This window comes from Pseudorasbora parva, chromosome 20 (assembly GCF_024679245.1).
Source record: "Pseudorasbora parva isolate DD20220531a chromosome 20, ASM2467924v1, whole genome shotgun sequence".
In the NCBI taxonomy this organism is placed as follows: Eukaryota; Metazoa; Chordata; class Actinopteri; order Cypriniformes; family Gobionidae; genus Pseudorasbora; species Pseudorasbora parva.
This window is the reverse complement of record NC_090191.1, coordinates 31,043,033-31,057,834: the sequence shown is the minus strand read 5'-3', so window position 1 is coordinate 31,057,834 and position 14,802 is coordinate 31,043,033. Positions and strand designations below refer to the sequence as shown.

At 38.5% G+C, this 14,802-nt stretch overlaps 1 long non-coding RNA gene across 1 annotated transcript in view; it reads right to left on the bottom strand.

Annotated features, from left to right (window-relative positions):
* Window positions 1-5,061: 5,061 nt before the first annotated feature.
* The window catches only part of LOC137049618 (uncharacterized), an 84,622-nt gene continuing 74,881 nt past the window's right edge, over window positions 5,062-14,802 (bottom strand). Inside the window, exon 6 of the long non-coding RNA XR_010899662.1 lies at window positions 5,062-5,218. This is a non-coding gene — a long non-coding RNA (uncharacterized lncRNA). The remainder of the gene's footprint in view (window positions 5,219-14,802) is intronic.

Sequence of the window (14,802 nt, the reverse complement as noted above, 5' to 3'; positions counted from 1 at the left end):
GGACGAGTGGATCTGAACCTTGAGAGCAGTGTTTATGGATGTGCATTTGCTCTCTCGCTCTCGCTCTGGTTGCTTGCGCACCCTTCCGGGAGAAGAGCCCATACGGCCCATACAGGGACATTCCGCCTTGTTGACGTCAAGCGGACACATACTCGAAAAAAACGCTCCGAAACTTGTGAAAAACCAGGAGTATTTTTGACACAGAAATACTCCATCAAACGTCCAACTTAGTTTTGGAAACGTTGTCTATGTTTAGGATGGGAATCCAAGTCTTTAACAGTGTAAAAAACTCAGTATGCATGAAACAGCATTTCAATAATGGATATTATTGGATATAAACAACTCTATATCGCGAATCTTATCGCTTCCATCAAAGATGGATGGATGGATGGATGGAAGGAAGGAAGGAAGGGATGGATGGATTGGTTGGTTGAGTGGTGGGTGTGATGGATGGAGGGATGGCAAGTAATTTGAAATGTTTTTTACTGTGTGAAATCAGTCATGGTTTGAGAGGTTTCTTCAGTGATTTAGGGATAATCACTGCAAAACAGCAAAAAAAAAACAACAACAAAAAACAGCAAAGCATTGTTTGCTTGAAATCATGTGTAGGCTGTATTACAACAGGAACTGATAGTCAGATATCCTATAAAGGTGATTACTTGTCTTTGTGTCTTTCACTTTAGCTGCTGTCAGGTTTAAGAAGAAAGGAGAATAACCCAAGTGAACTCTCTCCGTTCTGATCAATGGCACTACTGCAGTCAGACAGTCTGAAGGCTGACTAAACAATAGCAGTCATTAACAAGTAAGAAGGAGAGAAGGATCAATATATTCATCTGGGCACATCTTTCACAAAGCTCAGGCAGACCACTGCAAATCAGCTTTTTCAGTGACGAGATGGAAGAGATACAAACCCTTTGAACTGCCCCTCATTCTCACACACACAAACAGAACTATTTATATTGATACTAACTAAACATGAATGAGCATTAGACTGATAGAGTTTTCTCTTAGAAAATGAATTCCAAATCCGGGTATAAAATGGATGATTAATAAATACAAAAATATGCTCAAGATTAATGACAATATATGGGCAGGAAAGGTAGTTTTAAACCCATAACAGAAGCAATAGTATTCCCAGGATAACTCCAGGCAGTTACTTGGCAAGATCAGTTTAATAAGAAAGAAAGACAGTCTATAAATGATTGATTAAGTGGCTGTCATGCTCACAGAGCTCAGCAGAATGAGAAAGGTCATTGTTAACAAAGCTTGCCACAGTCAATGGCCTGTGCATGTTAATGTATTAAATATCTGGTTAAAATTGATAATCATTTTACAATACTTTCAGCATCCAGTAAGAGTGTATTACCCTATTTACCACGTAACACAAGTTCAGTAGTTCATAATGAGTGTGATATACAGTAGACAAAGAATAGATATACATACTATCCATAATAGAAAATGGCATAAGGATATACAATTATATAGACACATAACCATTCCCCTACCTAACAGTTTTGTTTTGGGATTAATATTTTTTAGGTGTTAACGTCTCACAGATGCAGTTTCAGACTTGCAGGAGTCCACATCAGGTCAGAAAATAAGCTCTTGGTTATTGTTTTTAAGATGAGTGTGAGATGCTTATTGACTTCGTCGTGTGAAAATTAAGCAAGCACGTCTTGTCATGACCAAACCATGTCTCCTGCTGATTTATTCACATTAGTGATGACAAAACAACTACAACACAAAACAGATGAGACAAACAGTTGTCCTTGGAGTCTTGTTAAACTATTTGTTTTTTCTTCATGGTGCTTTTATGGTTATGTTCCACAGAGATGGTATTATGTAGCAAGAGGCTAACAATGCTAAGGTCAAGGGTTAATTTGCCAGGAAACACATATATTGATAGCATGGCTTGAATTCTGTCAGGGTCACTATCGTCAAAGATGATTGACTATTAGCGTACAGTTTGGATTGGCGATACGGTTCTGTTCTGGGCAAGAACTCCCATGTGCATCCATGGCAATGCAGCCTAGCATGGATAAGTGCAGGGAGAGCAGCAATAACTCTCCTAAGGGTTAACAGAACAGAATCAACATAATGTATTGCATATATCATTAATGTCGATATAAAATGTACAAAATAATTTGGGAACTGAGTCTGATTCAAGGGGAATCAAAATACCAAATCCTGACTGGATGAGAGGAGGAGCTGGGGGTGGAGGAGGGTAAATGAGCTCTGGAATAAGATAGCTGCTGATAATACTGAAGGGGATTATATATTTATGTGGCGATAGACCTCGTATTCCTATAGGTAGACGTGAACAGCCAGAAGAGAACTGACGCTATATGCTTGATTTCACTTTAAGCTGCTTTAGATAAGCATATGTAAGTCAAGTAAACATGTTCAATATATTTTTAGTAATGATTTTGCTCTTTCAGCTGTCATTCAAACTTTACATTGTGCTTATTTTGTTGTTGCTTGCTGGGCTTTTGTTTGCTAGCACACTGACGCTAAAGATGAAAATTTCGCTCATTAAAAACGGTTGGGCTCTGAGGGGGAAAGGCCAGCACACTGCCCGTCTCCCAAGGTACCGTTTATTGCTTGTTTGGTTGCTCTCATTTGCGTAAGCAACTCTCTGGTGCCTTAGTGACTGTTGTTAGGGACAACGGTCGCGCTGCTACCTCAGACTGACCCAAGGAGCAAGGTGAAAGCAAACAGCGGCAGGAGTGAGAAAGTTTAAGAGGGTGAATAAAAAGTCCCATTAGCTCCTCCACCAACGAAAGTCCTTCAAGAAGTCCATTAATTAGAAATTCAAGGAAAGCAGCTGCTTATCGAAGCATTTAAACGCAAGTGAGTGAGACGGAGCGGGTGCAGGAAGATAAATGTGGATTTGCTTACAGAGCCTGACAGCTTTCAACCCAGAACTGGACTCGGACTGTTTAGAAATTCACCAGGGCCCTCAGCTCTTAAATAAAAACAGAATACAATCTTTTTTAATTATATATTTTTCAAGAAAGAAAAAAAAGCTTTAAGGCTACACATCCAGCAAGTTTAAGAATCCATTAACCACTGTGATAAAGCAAAATTTGATTTGGACTGTGTCAAATGTGCCGAAGTATTACAAATGATTGCATTTAGTCTTGTAAAAAGGCTTTTTAAACATTCAAATATTAAAAACTTCTTGAAGAGTCACTTATCAATCTTAAAATACTTTCTCTTATCCAAGCTTAAATACTGTAACTGTAAACACACCTAGGTTGATTTACTAAAAATGTAAACTGGGTAATTAAAAAAGTGGCATAAATCAAAAAGGAAGTAACTAAAAGAAGATAAATACATAACAAATTAGCATGCGAACAGTGAGCTCATTAGAAGTCTAGGAAATTAATGAAAACAAAAACAATGGAAATAAGGAAAATAGTGAGTGTGCTCAAATACATGTTGCTACTCAGATAGCTGAAGGCTTGTGGGGTTTTTTGTCTGTAACTGAAGGTTTCTCTGCTTGAGAAATTTTGGTTTCTCTGACCCAAGGCCCAAAAATTGCAGACCAGTCAAGTCTGATCTTGCAGAATCTGGCTGTGACAACTCTGCCCACAAATTCCCTCAGGAAAATACAAATAAGAAATACTTTGCTTTTGATTTGAGATTGAATGTAGCCTGCTCAGGAACAATATTTATTGCTACTATTATGCATAAAACAAGATCTAGCTATTGCTTTGGTCTGAAATATTTTATTGATTATGTCTGAAATATTTCATACTCCTCAATTACTTTTATATTCTGTTCAGAAGGGTTTCATCATTTGTTTTTTTGGTTTGACACGAGATGTTTCTTTTTCAATCGCAGTCAGGTCTAAAGGTTTCCACTTCAGCTCTTGACATTTAAGCCTGAATATTTCATCATTATGCATTATTGGGGAAAATGTCAGTATGATCCTGCCCACCACATCACAGTCATGTAGCTCAATCTTCAGGTGGAGACACAGACAGGACCACAGGGCTTTCTGTCAGCCGTCTGGATTATTACGAGTGTGGGTTTCTTGCTTTTTACTAAGCAGCAGGAGAGGTTTGTCAGCTCCCTCTTCAGTTCAGCGTAATGGGAAGCAGGAGGGCAGCCTTAAACATGCTCACGGCCCATAAACAAATGCTTTCACTGTGTTTATAAAGCAACCTCATTCTGCATGTTTGAACGCATAACATCAACTAGATGTTAGACCTGTGTACTTCTATTTTAGTACCAATAAAGTATTCGGCTAATTCAGTCAAGAGATCAAACACTCTCCATTAGCTTCCAAGATCTATGGCAATGATGAAGTCAGTATTGTATTTTAAGTGTGTAAACAAATTAACAAAGTGCTTGTGCATTAACTTTTAGATTTAATAATGAGAGAAACACAGAAATTAGTATTTTGATATGGCCCGATTTTTTTCACTACTATTATTAAAATGTTATTATTTTTGTTACAAGTCGTCATATTAAAATGGTTTTGGAAACCTTTTACTATTAAAGGTTTATTAAACTATTAAACTTCATCCTTGTCAGTCAGACTTATACATACACTATACACACATATATACATTATATATATAAATATATATATATATATATTTATATATATATATATACACACACACACACACATAACATAAAAAGATCGGATAAAGAGTGATATTGACAAATCTGTATTTTTTGTGTGAAAACAATGCCCTGTCCCACACTTCAAATGTTATTTCCATTATGACCATAATATTCCATAAAGTCAGAATTCAAAAAAATAATTAAACAATTTTCTTAAGTGCTTAAGAAAAATAAATAAATATATAATAATTATATATTATATTATATTATATTATATTTAATTATATTATATATTATATTATATTATATTATAATAAATATAAATGTTTTATTTTGAAGCTGATCTTGAAACAAGTATTTTACGAAGTAGCAGTTTTGGTTTTAAAAATAGTATGCTATTAAACACAATACATAATTTGACAAGTAGTGGAAATATATTCACATTTGTAATTTAATGTCAAATTAAAACAAATAAATCTGTTGTCTATTTCGCTCATGGAAGCCTGTGTATTTGACTGGTTTTCACTGTGGTGTTACTGTTGTTATGCAGGTCTGTGGCAAGCAGGTGTCTCATTCTCTCCCTCTGATCTTCATATTCACATTCACAGCTCTTCAGATCTTCAGAAGAGCAGGCGTCCACCTGCCCAGCAGGGGAAAGGATTTGCTTAAAGTGGTTTATTGTTTTAATTCTAATTTATTTCTTTGTTCTTTTTTGTTTTTCATGCATACATATACAAAGACACTGTTGTATAATGAGAGTGGGGTGAGATATTCAAAGCTAATTTAAAACATTTTTTTTCACACTATCAGTTTGTCAGTGTCAACAGAAAACTGATAAATTAAGGATTTCACATGTGATAAAGATTAAACACGCACACACACACACACACACACACACACACACACACACACACACACACACACACACACACACACACACACACACACACACACACACACACACACACACACACACACACACACACACACACACACACACACACACACACACACACACACACAAATAATCTGTGCCCTATTTAACTAGTTTACAAAGGGTATTGATTAGACTAAAAAAAAAAACACTGGATGTTTCATCGCAACTCCCAGAATGCATTTGCTCTGCTGCCCTCTACAAGGCCTCTCCCAAACCACGCCTACCGTTATATCACTTCCCCACTGCAGCACCGCCCCCACCATCGTTTAAAATGGTATAGTACTAAATTCATTTAGTTCAGCTGCATAATATACACTACAATTAAAAACTGAACGTGTCTGAGCGAGAGTCGCAGCACAGACCAGCAGCAGGAGTCAGATTTCATTTATCACGAGAGCGAAGAGCTGACAGACAAGATGATCGCAGAAGATTTGGTTTCAAAGCGTAAGAGCGAAAAGTAAAAACAAAATGTAAGTGAGTTTGTCATTTTACCGTTTTGTTGTTGTGTTTTTCATTAAGAATAATAGGCTAATGAACCCACAATTCAAGCAACCTGCACCCGAATTGGTGCTAATTCTAAACTGAAACTAAAATGAGCACGTCCACTCTGGCATTCATTCACAGCCGCAGTCATTCAGTCTTTGACCGAAATAACTTCTCATTACAACCAAGGCATGCAGCAAAGCATTTGTGAAGCCACAACATGCACAACCTTGAGGCGGATGGGCTACAACAGCAGAAACAGACTGTGGCCCCCACAGTCACTAGATCTCAACCCAATAGAGCATCTTTGGGATGTGGTGGAACAGGAGCTTTGTGCCCTGGATGTGCACCCCACAAATCTCCATCAACTGCAAGATGCTAGCCTATCAATATGGGTCAACATTTCTAAAGAATGCTTTAAGCACCTTGTTGAATCAATGCCACATAAAATAAAGTCAGTTCTGAAGGCGAAAGGGGGTCAAACACAGTATTAGTATGGTGTTCCTAATAATCCTTTAGGTGAGTGTATATTTCCAAAAGTTTTGGGGCACCCCTCCAAATCATTGAATTCAGGTGTTCCAATCACTTCCATGGCCAAAGGTGTATAAAATCAAGGACCTAGGCATGCAGGCTGCTTCTACAAACAACCCCTTCCTGTTCCAACATGACTGGAGGAACTTAACTGGCCTGCACAGAGTCCTGACCTCATCCCGATAGAACACCTTTGGAATGAATTAGAGCGGAGACCGTGAGCCAGGCATTCTCGCCCAACATCAGCGCCTGACCTCACAAATGTGCTTCTTGAAGAATTGTCAAAAATTCCCATAAATAAACTTAATGCCTTCCCAGAAGCTTTGAAGCTGTTATAGCTGCAAAGGGGCCAACTCCATATTAAACCCAACAGATTAAGAATGGGGTGTCATTAAAGTTCATATGCATGTAAAGCAGACGTCCCAAAACTTGTGTTTTGTGTTATCATTGCAAGTTGTTTTCAGTTAAGACAGCTCGATATATCTGATGAAGGTCATGAGACCGAAACGTTGCTAAGAAAAGGTTTTTGATTTTTGCAAGTATTTATAGTGTGTGGGATTTCCTTTTGTTAGTTTATTGAGATTTTTGGATCTGGGTATCCTTCATCCTACGCACCTATCTATTAGCTACAGCAGGGTATATACAGCAATCCTTAAGTTTAATTTGCTACTTTTTAATACCTTTTTTACTACCTTCAGAATATTTTTTAAAACCATCACGACACTGAATTGCAAGTGTTAATCAGCGACCTTTCTATTATTTACACAGATTTTGACATATATAACATACAAAAAAGAATAGATTTAGTATCGATACCAGGAGGAAATCTGTTATAAGTTATCATTCAGACACAGTAAAATACATCTCAACATTCACAAAGGTTGGTTAAGGAGAAGTATTACTGCATACACATTTGATTTACATTAATAATTGGTAATTCCGCAATTAAATTATTTAGTTTTTTTTTTCCAACAACAAAACCTGAGCCAAATATTACATTTCTATAACTGTGATAAGTTGTTGAATTTAACAAAATACTAAAAAATAGTGCTGTCAATCGATTCAAAACTTTAGATTAATCACACATTTTTTCTGTGATTAATCGCAATAAAAAAGAAATGTTTTTGTACATTTTTATTATATTTTTTAATATAATAATTTCACAGTTAATCAAATTAATGTAGAAACAACATCAAGACAGTATATTTTAAAAACTTGTTTAAATGGCATCTTTTTATGAATGAAGGCCAGTATTACTGATATTAATACTGCTACTGATTTTTTTTTTTACATTTATTATTAGGCTTCAAAAATATAACAGTTTTTAATTTAAGTAAACTTAAAACAATGCTAACATAAACCTATAATAAATGTCATGTTTACTCCTGCCCTTCCTGTCTTAACAGTTAGGAAATATACAGAAATGTAATAAAGTTAGCAAAGTTATATGCAGTCTGCACTGCATAAACTATAAATTAAATAGTTAATCCTTAAAGCTACAAAAGTTATTTAGTCCAGAGCAGCGAGTCATTTTCTCTGTTCCCTTTGTTCTTTAAAGCCTAGTTCAGACTGCACGATTTTCAAACTCGTCGGGTCACTGCTCTATTCACACTGCATGACTATCTGGGGTATCATTCAGTCACTGCTGTGTTCACACTGCACGATGGTTTGACGACAGAGGAGTTCACACTGCACGACTGAACAAGAGGAAGAATCGCCGACAACTCTCTCTCTCTCCGGTGCGCAAACTACGTTTCCCAAACACACGTGCGATGTGACAAGTAAACAACGCGAGATCACACGTGCGTCAGACCGGAGTTCTCGCGCGAGACTTGGAATTGTTATTAAAAATGATAAACTGCACAAAGTTTGCTTTAAATTGTATGTGCGCTGATTTGTGGAGAAAAAGAAAAAAGATTATAACGGAAGAAATTGTTGGAGAGACAGAGGGAGCCAGGATTGTGTTCTGCAAAGACAGTTTGAGGTAAATAAAGAATTATTAACGTGCTGCTGCTGTGGCTGGATGTGCAAATGTCTGGCCTTTGTTTCTGTTTGATAGAATTGTAAATATATCTATTAAAATACTGATATTCTGCTCTATAACTCCTCCCTGAACCTCCTGCTGCCCTGTATCTCACTCTCTCATTGGCTGTCGGTGTAATTTTCAGTCAGAACGCAGTTCACACAGCAGGAGTTTCAATCGCCGACAGGTCCAGATATTAAGCATGCCAAATATCTCACCGGCGTCGGGGACTCGTCGGCGATTCTCTCTGATCGCGTCTTTGATCATTCACACTGCGTGATTGTCACTCGCGTGCACGAGCACCGATTTGCCTGTGATCTCGGGCATGTGTCGGCGATTTCACAAAACCTGTCGGCGACTCAAAATCGGGGCAAAAATCGGGCAGTGTGAACTAGGCTTAACTTTCCTGACAGGAAGCTTTATTGGCTGCTGTCCCTTTAAAAGCAGACAGACACGCGGATCTTACCGTCTATGGATCGCGCCTCATTCTCTCACAACTCTTTTTGTTCATTTTAGACTTTATATAAATCATTTAAGATTGCTCTTATGAAGATAGTCGTTGAAGATATGCCTTGAAACAAGTCTAAAATAAAACGTAAGCCAGCCCCTTCTGTTGAGCGCAGTGTTCTGAGATGATGCCGAACGACCACTGAATATGACGTCAGCATCAAACACACGTTAAGCTGGAGACGAAAGATCTTTGATTATGTGCCCAGATATGCTAAAGCCCATATTTAAACGAACTAACGCGAACGCAGATAGAATTTCAATCAGAATAGGACACCTGATAGTCTGAAAAAATAATACCTAATTTGGAAAAAAATAATACCTCCGAGACCACATTTAACACTTTTAATGGCCTTAAATTTGACAATTTTGATTTATCACTTTTTAATACTTTTTAAAACCCCGCGGACACCCCGTACAGGTGTGTGATGGTAATTGTGCATCAGTTAAGACAGCTCAAAATGCATTTTAGTCTGGGACTAGGTTAAGCCTTGTCTATGAAACCAGGCATAGATGTTCTGTCAGCATCCAGTAATTGCCCAAATATGTGCTGTCCTTTTTGAGGGTAAGCATTTTAGTAAGCATCGAGGTGATTTGATTTTGAAATAGGTTGCCTGCTCTGCAGCCTTCATATCATGAACTTAATATTGTGTAAAAGTGTGTGCTAGTAAGCAGAGAAACTGCCATTGAGATGAATAAGAATGCTAAGTGTTTCTTCCTGAAGAATGCAATATACTTTTCACACAGAACTTCCCTTTAACAAAAATAGTCTAAAATCAACACTTAAATAATATTTGAGATGAATTTCAGTCAGATCAACCACTATATTTCTCAATATCCTGCTCACACGGGTGAGAAAATGCTAACTTTGACATTAGGATTATACATTTTCACAGATTCCCACATCATTTCAACTTTCAGCCCACAAACTCATTTAAATTCACTCCACGTTCTCTGGCACTCCCCAGCGATGTGCAAACCCCTGACCTAACGCAAATACTGGCCTCCTACAATGGTACAACACAATTTCTGTTGTCTGTTAGCAGTGGCGTCTCATTCACCAGCCTGTGATAAAGGCACAAATCTAAAAATCTAAACATCCATGTAGGGAACGAGACCTTAGAACAGCTTATCATGAATGCTTTTCTATAGCATGTGACTTGCAGGGCATCCTAAAACATACACGATTATGCAATGTTTAGTAGACACAATGCATTGTGTCCTATATTTTTAATGCTTATCAGGTTAGGTGAATTATGCAGTTAAGCCTGTCACATTCATCAGAAACACTGAACGTCAAGTTCAGATCCCTGAATTATGAATCGCCTCAGGGGGAGCAAGAACAGTGTGAAGCAAATCCTTGAATCATCACAGAAAGATTCAACACACTGGCTGCATCCAAAATTGTATGCTCTCTCGAATAGGTACTTATTTTGTTCTAGGTACTTATTTTGTACTTACTTTACTCTGTGACAGCTAAAAAAGTTTTTTCTATATAGTATGAATGTGTGTATTATGAATAATACAAACATACTACATTCGCCATGTTGTCATTATCACATGACCTAGACCACCGCTAGTTATGTTGCTTCAGTGCCATTTGCAAATCCTATCCTGCCTCATTGTAAAGTGTCTTTCACACTTCAGGTTATTGCTGGAAGAATGTGTCATCTGGATGCTTTTTGCCTAATCTTTTATACTTAAAAAAATAATAAGTGTTCACGCTTCCTTAAAAGTTTAAGTTTAGTCAGCTTGAAATGTGAACATGTACTAAGTGACAACTTTGATATTTGAGTTGACTAAACTGATTCACTCTTTACATGGTGGAATTTGAAAGCGGAAAGACTGAATGCTTCTTCAGAGAGGAATCGTTTTATTTAAATTGTTTTTAAGTATTTGTGTGCTGCTTCTTGTCCGTGTGTGTGTAATAAGCAGAGTATATAAGCGCCTATAGCGCATTTATATATTTGAATAAATTATATAGCGCATTATATATCTGAATTGCCTCAAAATAACAATGTGCCTGAACACACCTCGTCTTGTTATTCAAGACGCAAACAAGACAAGACGCTTGTTATTCTCACTTGTTATAACCCTAGTGTTTAAGAATGAGGCTGTGATGATTCTGGAATCTAAATAAAGCATAAAGCATCATAACTGATAAAATGAGAATTATTCCTCAGATGCCATTCCTGTAATTTTAACAACAAAAACAATCTTAAATGGATTATTTAAAAGTTATTACACCACCTGTGTGACATCATTAACCAATGTGGTTGAACAACAAATTTGCAACATTAAGGTTTCAGGAATCAGTCGTGACTAGCTAGATTTCTTCAATGATGCATCATACTATGGTAGCTAAAGGGTTAGTTCACCCAAAAATGAAAATTATGTCATTAATGACTCCCACGAATGTTCCCACGACTCCGCAGTGATGCTGCTGACATAAGACCGTGCTGACTCTATTTTCATTTTTGGGTGAACTAACCCTTTAAAGGGGTACTTCAGCGTTGAGAAGATGAATCGGTATTTAAACTGGGTCATTAATGTAGTAGAAAAATGTGAAATTATTTTTGAATTATTTTTGGTGCTTTTTAGACTGAGAAAAGACAGAAAATGTTTTAACTCATGGGAATAAAAAAAACACAATTCCCAGAATGCTTCGCTGCCCTATGAGGCCACTCCCAAAGCCACTACCAGCTACTCAATGACTGTAACTGGATCACTTTCCCACCGCGTTCATTTTTATAAAATCAGTTCAGTTAGAGAACAGACACTACAATTAAAAACCAAATGTGTCTGTTCAATATAATGAGTCGCCACGCGAGTGTGCACAAACACAGCAGGAGTCAGATTACATTCACCGTCATGAATGAGCTGAATGAGCTCTCGTGATTAGAGCTGAGGTAAGCGCGACCGCACCCGCAACATACATTCACAGCGCATGTTCTGTCTGGCGCGTTTTTAGTTCATGCCTTTGGAAGCTTAACTTTCATAGGAATTAATTTGAGTTGAAACACTTACTTTGCTCAGCATAGCTCAGTTTCCATGAATGCCTGCAGCTGCCTGAGCTGAGCTGTGAGTATGATCTCCCACCGCCCATGCGCAGGTTGAAAACATGCTGAAATAGCTCCCTCTGCTGGCTGTAGTCTTTGGCCAAAAAATCCTCCGATGACGCAAATATCATCAATTTGCGCCATCGGAAAGATTTTTCCAGAAATAAAATGTATAAATCTCTTTTCTCAGGGGGATATGAGAGGGGAAGCACAATCATTTGAATATACTCCAGTCTTTCTACTGATACAAAGCCATATGCCAATCGCTGAAGTAACCCTTTAAGCAGTGAATAACACCGTTGTACAGAAATGCACTCCAGGTTGGAAAGAATATATAGATTTTTGCCATTCACACCCTATTCGATTTTACCTCTACAGCAAAACTGTGATAACACCAACTCTTGTACTGATATGCTTTTCTTTTGTAAGCAATGAACTCTGAAAGAGGTCATTCATTCATTCCGTTGTTGATTTATTGATTGCTACATTTTCAAAAGATAAGCTATTTAGCTGATAAGAGTTGCAGAGGGATCAAGAGAGACAGGGATTAAAAAAATGAGCTAGTCGATAATGAGTTTGATTTGGCCAACCAGAAGGTGTAATATATTACTTTTCAACGCTTTACAAAATATATCTTATCTTTGGCAACAGAATGCCTTGCAGAGTAATGCTGAAATGTTTGTGATTTTATACATTAGTCTTATTGAACATGCCTTGGACCATTTTAGCTGGTCACAAAATGAACATGTAGAGAAACTACCTTGGGGACAAGAAATAAAAATTGCCTACACATTTCTGGCATGGTTATATGATTTCATAATCTCAAAAAATATATATTAATACTGGCTTTAATTTTGCTTCTCATTAAATGTCCCATCAAGCCTAACATAATAAATGCATCACTTTTAAAATGAAATAAAGAAAACAAAATGGACAATAGATGTCCAATTTGTGGTGGTGACATGATGAGACGGGACACACATGCTCTAACACATGCCACCAGCATTCATTGTCACATTTCTTCCCCTGAAAGTGTTTTCAAGAGGGTTTTTAAAAACTTGTGTCTAACCTAATGCAGCTGCCAGTAATTGGCAGTGATTTCACAGCCGCTCTAAACGGTGTTTGAAGAGGGGTGTGTGTTGATTGGCTATTCCCTTCATTAGCCACAGGATACACCCACACACATTTTCTTAGCACTGAACACAAGAAAGAAAATAACTGACATACAATCATTTCAATAACACAAACTCTTGTCTGTGACGCTTGTCAAACTCTTACACACAAAAAAAGTTATATAATATATTTAAAATATATAAATATATATATATATATTTTTAAATATTAAAAAAAAAACTAAAATATATTATTTAGCTCATTAAATTAAATGATTTAGCATGACGGATCAGACTCATTATCACACGGGAAGAGAGCATCACTTTTTAACTGCGTAGGAGGCAATCAGACTTTGTTTTATTGCTGCAATGTGATGCAGTGAAAAACTGCAACTGTTTTCTAGAAGATTCCTCAGTCAGTATGAATACAGGGTATTTTTCTCTAAGGACAACGCCTCCATGAAGAATTCATAAATGATGCTTTTGGTTTCTAGAATAAGGAAGTTGGTTAGCCACATCCAAATTTAAACCAGTATCTGAGTTTTCTTTGACACTGATGGTCTTTGTAAGATCAATAACGTCCCCGGTTACGAATGTAACCGTAGTTCCCTGAGAACAGGGAACGAGACGCTGCGTCAGCTGACGCTATGGGGAACGCCTCCAGCGTGACCGGTGTCTGAGCTACTATCAAACCACAGCAATCCTATTGACCGGCGACAGCCTATGATGTCATCAAGGTGCGACCAGGAAGTATATAAGGGCGCCTTGCAAACATGACACCAGCTTCTTCGTCTGAAGGGACTGTTCGCAGGCAGGCCCCGAGGCATGGCAAAAGTGACGCAGCGTCTCGTTCCCTGTTCTCAGGGAACTAAGGTTACATTCGTAACCGGGGACGTTCCCTTTCGAAAGGGAACTCGAGCTGCGTCAGCTGACGCTATGGGGAACGATATACCCACGCCGCCATGCCGAGGGGAGTGCATGCCTACTGGCAGTGACAACTGTCAGGACAAGCAAATTCAACTGAAATGCCTGAACCACTCCCCCTCTGGTCACATTAGGCTGTCAGTGACAGCATTCCCTACGGTCATAGCCCGAGCTGTGGCCTTGGGGCACCTTCATGTACCCTACCCCGGCCGCTCAAAGGCCTGGAACCAACCTGTTCGACAGAAGGGGTTCCTTTAAGGGAATGTGGCTAGGGGACCCGAGGGCGCCCCAGCCAGTCACTATTCGGGAAGAACTTCACCGAATGCCACCAGGGAGGCTTGACCTGGCGTCACTATGCGGGACGCTTCCGTCTGCCAGCCCAGTCTGTTAACAACAGAGCCTCTGGAAACTCGCCTCTGGAGAGGCATCAAGCTGAGGGACTGCGAACTGGCAGTGTCCGCCTCAGGCCGGAACTCAGAGACGGGCTATCCTGGAGAACAGCGCTCAGCGTAGTGCTTTCCCACCCTTGCTAGCGAGGGGAGTCAGCTGCTCGATCCTAGGATCTACCGAGCACATACATTACAGGGGTGCTCAGGAGGCCTGAGAAGGCCTACAGGCTGATCTCACAGGGAGGCCCCGAGGGGCCTA